The sequence below is a fragment of the Lycium barbarum genome, chromosome 5 (genome assembly GCF_019175385.1).
Source record: "Lycium barbarum isolate Lr01 chromosome 5, ASM1917538v2, whole genome shotgun sequence".
In the NCBI taxonomy this organism is placed as follows: domain Eukaryota; kingdom Viridiplantae; phylum Streptophyta; class Magnoliopsida; order Solanales; family Solanaceae; genus Lycium; species Lycium barbarum.
This window is the reverse complement of record NC_083341.1, coordinates 17368241-17378255: the sequence shown is the minus strand read 5'-3', so window position 1 is coordinate 17378255 and position 10015 is coordinate 17368241. Positions and strand designations below refer to the sequence as shown.

At 36.6% G+C, this 10015-nt stretch overlaps 1 non-coding gene across 1 annotated transcript; it reads left to right on the top strand.

Moving 5' to 3' along the window:
* The first annotated feature begins 9490 nt into the window (after window positions 1-9490).
* Window positions 9491-9563, top strand: TRNAA-AGC (transfer RNA alanine (anticodon AGC)). The gene has a single exon. It is a non-coding gene; the product is annotated as a tRNA-Ala (tRNA).
* The last annotated feature ends 452 nt before the right edge of the window (window positions 9564-10015 follow it).

Below are 10015 nucleotides of genomic sequence, written 5' to 3'. Positions count from 1 at the left end.
TGTTGTAAATTTTAAGAAGGGATTAGGAAATGTTGCTAAGGTTTTTTAAGGAAAATATAAGAATGTTGCTTAAAATAAGACTTAAGAAATATGCAAAAGCTTTAAAAAAATGCTATTTAAAACAAGATTTGTAGGATAATTTGCACAAAAAGAGACCTCAAATGCTTTTTTTAAAATAATCTATAAATGTTGCTAAGATTTTAAATAAAAAATGCTATTTTTAAAAATGAAGCTTGCAGGAAATACGATATTTTGCATATAAGTGATAATTTTTAAGAAAAGACTTAGCACATTTAAACTTTGAATAAAATCATGTGATATGAATATGGCAATGTAAAAATCTAGACTTATTTTTATAAATAGGATGCAAAGGGAGTGAATTTTCTTTCTCTTTTTACTCACTCTTATTAACTTAGCTAAAATACGTGTGATTGATTCAAAACTTGGAGAGTGATTTATAAAACATACTGGAATTTATATTTACATATTAGTGATGTTTCGAAATTAAGATAATAAGAATGAAATATGATTCCTTTAACTCAAAAATACGAATTTATGCTATCAATTATTCTAGAAGTAAATATTATAGATACCATAAATAACTTTAATATAAAAAGAAGAAAATGAGACTTATCAGATTAATTGTTAGTCTTCATTAAACTAACTACCCATTACTAAAACTAAAACCTACTAATCTTGCTAAGGTTCATTTTTATCTAAGGAAACAAACAAACAAAATAAAGTATTAATTGTGCAATACAAGATTAAGGCATAAAAAATAAAATAGAGGAGCAAATGATGTTAAATGGGCTCAGTCCATTTTGGGACGGCTGTTGGAATGGGTTCAGCCCATTTTCTAAAAGGTTGTTGCGGATCTGTTTTGCTGCTGTTGGGCCTCGGCCCAGCAGAGATTTTTATACACTGCTGCGGGTGGGCTGGACCGAAGAGGATGTTTTCGTTGGGCTTTAGCCCAACACCGAATGCGGAAGATGACGAGTCCCTCGGACTCGTATGCGATGGTCATGCGTAAAAACAAAAAGAAAAGAATTAATATCTAATCAATTAATAAGGTTAAGCATGTAGGACATAAATTTAAAACATATTAATAAGTTATGTATATACCAGGTATATCTAGGTATACCTCTTGCATACAAATTCATGGGGATATCAGTATGCTGACCGCAACATACTTATGATATACATGCATGTACAAACTCAACCGTGGCATACTTCTAACGTAAGAGTATATAGAAAGTTAACAGATGCAAGCGACATAACTTGCTCACAGAATTGAAATCTTATTTCTGAATCATTTGATGCGAATTAGGCACACCAACTATTAATCCTACATCTGAACCACTTTATAAATAAGTCCACATATCAGACCACTCAAGTTAATCATAGGCATTCGAATGTATTACCAACAACCACAATCAGGAACTTACAGCTTTAAACAAGTGATTGAAAATGCGAAGTATCAATAGATACTAAGAACATCGAATCTCAGAGTTTCAACAGATTCCACAGAGAAGACAAGACCAGAATGTCATTGGTAACCGTGTAATTCTAACATCAAATCTCAGAGTTTCGACCAGGCTATAATTATAACTAAGCAAATAACATAATTCTAACAAAACAACACAATTATCCTAATCAAGCTTACTACTAACATAGGATTAAACACGTAGCATGAACGGTATAAGCAAAAATTTAAACAAACAAAAGAGCTAAGGGAAGAGGTCTATCATCTGCTTCAATATCAGTGAATGCAAGCAGCATGGTCATATGTTCATCATAACTCAAGAAAGCAACAAAAAAGTAAAATCTAGATGTCAAGCTCATGACTAAAGCAGATGATATTATTGATCAAGATGAGGTGCCCTAGAGGCCATGTGATTCACACAGACAAGCACACAGCATGAATACTACTGAGATAGAGGCTGAGGGAAGGAAAGCATTCAGGAGGATCAATGTCAAGAGAAACAAAGATGTCATGTAGACGTTATGAGGTAACTTGACTCAGGAATGCATGGGCATGCAACAAACAAGATCAAAGAAGACAAGCAAGCTGTAAGCAATGCAGGAGAGCATACTAAACTTAAATGGGGGTCATCAGGTGAGGTGTTTTCAGCATGAGAGGAAGTAATAGGCTATGGTTGATGGGAACTGAGTCACTGCAAGGAGACAAGAAGAGGACAACCTAGTAGCCTATGTCAATGAACCAAGCAAAAGCATGGCCTCCCAGAACCTCTCTAAGAACAAGAGCCATCACAGAGAGCATGTATGCACAAGATTTAGGCAAAAACACCACAAATTAAAGGTCATGCCAGGTCTTAGGTCAGTATTACATATAAAGGCAGGATCACATTAGGAAGCACATCAACACACAGTAGTATATTGAAGAGTGATTCAAGCAAGCAAAGTGGGACATGAGGCTAGAAGTAGTTTTGCATATCCAAAGAAATTCTAAGATTATCACATGATGGTCATGGAGGGTAATAAATGGCACCACAGGGGGCTGGGTAGGATAGATTGACTTAGGATACATGGAAGTTCACACAATGCAATAGACGAGCGCAACGAAGTAGGCATAGCATCTCAGACACCATGATGGCTCAGTAGGCTAATGAAGTCAAGACATTGCATGGAGGGTACAAAACAGATAGGCAGGAATCTAACACATATATGCAATGAAGCAAAAAGAAAGACATATATGTTACCCAATTACACCCAGATCATGATGCAAGTGAGGTTATACCATATGCAGATGAGTAGATACTCATTGAGAGTAAGTTCAGATGAAGCAAGGTGCAGACAAGGATACAAACATGAAACATTTAAAGCTCAGATCCTTTAAACCAGAGACACTATATGTTTATAAACTAATCGAAGTTGAATTCAGATCCTTATTGATCCTACTTAGACCTGTTGACACCATTTAAATCCTATTTAGACCTGTTGACACCATTTAAATCCTATTTTTATCATGCTGAAGAATATATAAACTAACATAAACTCAGGCCAACACCAAAACCTATCAAAATCAGCCTATAGCCTAGCATAGAGAAATTAATGATGTCGTATTAGTATAGTTCATACTGACACATAACCAAACTACTAAACTGGAAAATGGTAAAATAAAACAAGATCAAGCAAAACCCTAATTAAACTAAAGATTTAGTCCACTTATATTCTGAAACTAGCATAAACTCATAATAGGCAGCAACAGGATTAGGAGAAGCTAAATACTGAAATAACGAGAGAAAACAGGCAACATATGGAGCATGAGCTAAAACAGGCATAACGCTGATTTATACTAATCATTTAGCATGCTTAAATCAAGGACCTAAACTGATATTTAAATTGCTCTTTAAACATGACTAAAATTAACAATTAGGACGACACAACCAAACAAGGCTAGCACTTAACAACATCTGCCTAATTTATACTAACGATTGTCATAGCTAATCAACTTAACACATATAAACAAAATACGAATAAAAGGGCTAAAATACGCTAAAAGAGGGAAGCTGACTGACCTTCTTCGGGTGCAGCGAACTAAGGTATGGAGCCTTCGATACTCACTCGAACACTACCAAATCCGAGCTTGCGAGGCTCAGATTCACAGCAATATCAAGGCCAAACGAAGAAAAAAAAAGTATTTCAGCTCGATCCTAAAATAAGATTACAGCGGCTAATAGATATAGTCTTTCAAGGGATTTTATGGCGGACCACTTTTGTAAGGGAATGCCCCCTTTTCTGATTCAAGATCTCCTTCTTTATATAGTGGATTGGGGTTTAATAAAAGAGGAAAAGGAGCGTATGAAAGAGGGGTGGGGGACAGCTGAGTATGGAGGTGGTAGAGAACGTAGGGGACATGGGAGAGTGAAGGTGCAGAGGGAAAACGTGAGGGAGACAGGGAGAGAGAGAGAGGAGGGAGAGGGAATGAAGTGAGGGAGGTGGAAGTGAGAAAAAGAGAGAGGGAGATAAGGATTAGGGTTAAAGGGGTAATCAAATGGGCCAGGTCGATAATCTTATGCTGGACCGGATAGGGCAAATGTAGAATTGGGCTAGACCGTTGGGAAAATAGGTATTGGGCTGGTTATTTGGTCCGAAATGTTTATATGTTGATTGGGCTTTGATTTGGGTCAGATAAATCAAAATACGGACTGAGTGCAAGAAATAGTTTTGGCTTCCGAATTTAAATAAAAGACTCATTTTAATTAACCATATGCTGAGTGTGAAAAAATTTTACCTGATACAAAATATGTAATTATTAGGGCTCAGGTAATAAGATTATATGACGCTGTAATAGCCGTGCAATAATATTTTAGCAATAAATAAACGCTACCATTTAATTGCGCAAAATAAATGCGATGCGTATGCAGAAGGCGGTAAGATGCTGTAATGCAAATACTGGTAATAATAATAACAAATAATAATAATAATGATAATAGTAATAATAATAATAATGGTAGTAGTGACGGTAGTAAAAATAGTGAAAAGATAATGGCATGCCGGTATTGATAAAAGCTAATTACAGTAAAAAATGCAAATAATTATTTTTTAAAGTTGCCAAATTATTAGAAGCAAAAAATAGGTGTTTTGGAGGAAAGGTGGGACAAATTGGGTGTCAACAAAGGCTTAGCTGGTGGAGTAGTTCTATTTGCAAGGTCAAAATCAAGCTTACTTGGGTGGTAAGTGTAGGAACCTAGACCCTCGAGCGCGTTTATAGTTTCCACGTAGCCCTCCATATCATAAGCATCGAAGTTTATTAGAACTGCAACAAGAGCTTCTCCCAGACTTTCTTTTTTCCATTTTATGTTCAACAACATCATCAATCCTATCAAATTAATCAATAACCGAGATACTCTCATAAGCGTTTGACAACTTCATCCCCTTGCTTGCTTGGAAAGTAACTTCTTCATCATTCACTTGGAACTTTATTTCATTCTTTTCGAGTCTATAAGCGCTCTTCCCGTAGCAAGGAACGGTCTTCCTAAGATAAGGGGAATATCTCTATCCACCGCACAATCTAGAATCACAAAATCAGCAGGCAACATGAACTTACCCACTTGCACCAACAGTCGTCTATAACCCCAATTGGCTTCTTGATAGATCTGTCTACCATTTGTAATCACATAGAAGTCGGTCTAGGAGTCCCCAATCTAGATTGTTTGAAAATAGCAAGGGGCATCAAGTTGATACTCGCCCCATTATCACATAGAGCATTGGTTAATGCATGAAGCCCAATATTACACGGAATGGTAAACGTCCCTGGGTCTCCCTTCTTCTGAACTGTGGTGGAATCAATAATTGAACTCACTCAATGAGTTAAATTCACTGTCTCATGTTGAACAGACCTTTTCTTTGTAAGCAGGTCTTTTACAAACTTAGCAAATCCGGACATCTCTTTGATAACATCTAAGAATGGAAAATTCACTATTAACTGCTTCAACTGATCATAGAACTTCTGACACTTAGCATCATCATTCTTCTTTGCCAACCTTTGAGGAAAGAGAGGCTTTGCTTTGTACATCTGAGTCAAAGGGCGAAGAGCCCCTTTTGTCGAGTGTTTCCCTGTATCAGCAGCAACTTCTGGAATATCAACAACTGTTTCTTCACCACGGACTTCCTCATCAATGATAGGCACTTCAGAATACACCTCTTCTTCCTCAATAATAGGATCTAGATCAGCCATTTTATTGTCAGCACTTTGAAGTATTTTACCACCCCTCGTGCAAATAGAAAAAGTACGTTCCACTGCCCCATCATTGCTCGAGTTTGGAACAGTATCGCTAGGAAGCCCTCATTTTCTAGCAGGATGCTGTTCTCTGGAAAGATCACGCATTTGCTGTTCAAGATTCTAAATAGCTGCCGAATGAGAAACCACCGTCTCTGATAGCCCAGATAATGTCTTTTCAGTGTTTTTCTGACTTGCCAACCCTTTTCCAATTATTGACTCCAACCTCGAACTACCTTGATCATTAGATTGCCCTTTTTGTGGAATCTAAGGGTTGGAACTTCTGTTCCCAAAATTTCCGTTATTGTTGTTGTTTCTCCCTTGGTTCAGTCCACCATAGTTGTTGTTGTAGTTCTCTTGGTTGTTGTTATAGTTCCCTTGATTATATGACCCACGCCCTTGTTGGGGTCGCCAGTATCTCTGAATTGGCCCGGGAATATCCCCCTTCGCTATGTAATCTGCATACTGAACATTTTCAACTTACGGAGGGGGGCCCTCTTGATACGGACCCTCATGGACTTGGTACATTCCAAGCGACATGCCTGATATATCTTCACAAACATTCACCTTTTTCGCTTCTTTCTCATCAAGCATCTTTCTCAGTAAAGAGAGACTAGTGGCCAATTGTGCCAACGTCTGCTGCGTTTCCTGGTTGTCTTTCATAATATTTTGAATCAACGGTGTTCCAAGTGATAGTCCATCAAAATTACTTGAATTCCATGCTTGGCTATGTATAGTCAATCGATCAAGTATATCAGTAATAGTAGCATAGGACTTATTCATAAAACACCCGTTGGCAGCATTATTGGTGATCGCTTGGGTCATAGGATCCAACCCTCTATAGAACTTCTCCTTCAAAATCTGATATGGAAAACCATGGTTTGGACTCCTATCCAAAGATTCTTTGTACCGCTCCCAAGCTTCGAAAAGTTGTTCCCTATTACGTTGTGTGAACTCGTAGATCTGATCACGAATTTCAGCTCTTTTACTCGGAGGATACCACTTCCTGAGGAACACTCTGACCATCTCTTCCCATGTAGCAACAGAGTTTCAGGGCAGCTTTGTGAACTATTTTCTCCCTTCTCCGGCAACGAATATTTGAAGAGTTTCAGACGAACAACTTCTTAAGTCACACCCCGTTGGATATGCTGAGAGCAGTTGGGGAGGGTCATCATCGACTTCATTCCGAAAGTATCCCTCTTGTTTGAGCATATGATAGAGGGAATTGTCAAACTTGATAGTAATAGCAGTTACCCTCGGCTGAATGATTGCAGATGCAAAGTCTTCGTCTGCTTCTGGTTCATCAGCAAAAACTTTCTCGATCGGAAGTTCGTTGTTGGACATGATCACCTGGTTTACAAGGTAGCAAACAAGGTGCGTTGGAATATGACAAAGACTTAAAGAAGAATAAACACTATTTAGTAATTTCAAAACCGTATTCCCAGGCAACGACGCCAAAATTTGATACGCTCAAATTACACCTATTAATGGTATAACGCGGACGTTGTCAAATATAGTAACCCAACGAGGTTGGGGTCGAATCCCACATAGAATATGATGTGAAAAGTTTACTAATTAAGTATTATACTAATCTTGCGGTCCTGGTGTATTCCAGAAAAGGGTTTTATATTTGATTTGGTTTATGGACTATTTTAAAGTGACTGAAAATTTAAAGTTGTAAATAGATGGGTAAAAAGAACCAAGGTTGTGTCCCCAGCAGATAAAGTGTATCATCATGGGTATCGATATTGATATACTTCTAATGGACTGTTTGTATGGATGCACTTAACCTCTATGTGAATCTGAACTATTTCCCAATAAGAAAAGATTATTTCTTTCTATGCTTTTTCCAAAGACAAGAAAGTATGCATGAAGAACAGTTAATTATGCCAAGTAAATTCCTCTTATTCCTAAGTGAATTTATTAAACAAGGTTTAAAGCCCTGAGTTCTTGTTATTTATTCTTACCTAACCCTAGCCATTTTCCCAAATAAACTAAAGTTTATGGCATTAGCTAATATTTGCAATCACTAACTATGTGATGAAAATGAAGAACAAATAAACCCTAACAATCCATTATGCGTATATCTTTCACGATCCTCAATCACAACACACCCATCCTTGGGTCCACAACCTTAGTAAAGGTGTTTAGCTACTCATGGCAACAAGAAAACAATAAAAAGATGAAGATTGCATAATTGAATTGGTGTAAAAACTTACAAATAAAACTGGAAATCAAACAATTGTAATAGTCTCGAATACTATTGTCAGCTACTGAGAACAAATTGTCTCAACACCAATCTCAGAATTTCAGAATTCAAAATATGAAAAGTGATAAAAAATATTCAAAACCCTATTGGTTATTTATAAGAGTCAAATCCCTCTTCAATATGGACAACAATCACGTCACCCGCGCGGAAGGAGTACAGGACGTACATCTTGCAAAGCACGGCCTCTGAATAACTTCAAGGTGCGGAAGAAGTACGGGCAAATGTACGTCCCGTCTTTTGGAGTACGGGACGTATTCTTAGGACGTTCCTTCCCTCAAAGGTGCATTGCCTCTCTGTTACTTCAAGCCAAAGGACGGGCAATAAGTACGGCCCTTCCTTATAAGTGCGGGACGTACTTTCCAAGACGTACTTCCCTCAAATCTTACATAGACTTCAATAACTTTCCTTCAAAGTGCGGGGAACAATACGGGGCGTACTTTGATGTACGTCCCGTCCTTCTTCGCGTCTTTATCCAATTTTCTTAATTCTCCATCTTTGGACTCCTACAATGCCAAATACCTAAAACACAACAAAAACACATTAAATTGACCTAGACTTTCTCAAAAACAAGGAAAACTATAGCTAGAAGCGTCGAATGTGCCATAAATCCCCGGCACATCAAGCATCTAACTCATTTCTATACTGTTACAGGTATATACGCATGGCGTTTTCAGGACAACACAAGTATGGGTGACATCGCACTCTAACAATTGCAAACCTTGAACGGTGATAAATCAGACGACAAATAAAATTATACTAAAAGAACTTTATATTCTAATATGATTGGCTAATTGGCGTAATATGAAAAACTAATATAAAATATATCTAAAAACAGTAGAGAGAATAATCTTCTCATAAACAAATCTCACTTAACGACTACATTGTGAATGCTATTGTGTTGTATGAGAATAAAGGATCTCGGTCAAAACTTCTCCTCAAAAAAAAGGATAGATATAAAAGAGTCCTTTTCTACCACGTAATTCTTTTCACAATTTTTTTTTTTGAAGTAAAACGCAATTTGTAGAGTCCAAATAAGATAGGACTGTCAGGGCAATCCCTAACAACTCGGAGGATGCAACAAATGATGTATTATCAGTGGATTCAACATTTCTATGTACCTCACGTGTAGACGCACCCATTATCTTTGAATTGAAATATATAGAATTTAAATTTGTTAGAACTATATATTTAAATTAAATTCACACCCACGAATCACGATCACGAAGGAATAATAGATGTTATAGTACTATGCATCTAGCTACTTGCTTAAAATCTTGTGTTCACTTCAGGTTAGTCCCTTCTACATTCCAAGATGTGATATAATAATCACCAACTGGTCCATACATATCATTAAAGAAAACCTGAAGTTTTTTTTTTTTTTCACCCGAACCTGAAGCCCTTTCATGGTTGTTTAATATCTGTAAGGTTTGGAGTTCCGATGATTATTATATAAAACTATTGATAAACATCAAACAACAGGGGATGTAGCTCAGATGGTAGAGCGCTCGCTTAGCATGCGAGAGGTACGGGGATCGATGCCCCGCATCTCCACGTTACATAACAACTTCAGTATGCTTCCTTTTTTGCCGATTTTTAATTGTTTCATTTTGTTTTTAGAAATGAAAACGGTTATATGGTTTTTTAATTTATGTTATTGTAATTGTGCAAGTTTTTATGACATGGAGGTACATAACTTGTCCTTTTTACATTTGAATGAATTTCAAATCAACATTGCGAATAAGATACTTCAAAATTTGAAGTAAAGCGCATAAGTTTAAGAAATTAAAATATTATAAATGAAAAAAGACATAATGGGAAAATTGATAATTAAAGGGCAAAATAAGCTAGTGTGATATATTAGGGGAAAATATTTATAATTTAAAGTTGAAGTTGAAATTTGATGTTTCTGGTGAACTTGGTGGAGAAAAATATTTTTCATCTCTCCTTACACTACATTATTTTGTATTTGTAAGTATGTAATTATTATTGTATTTAAATTTATA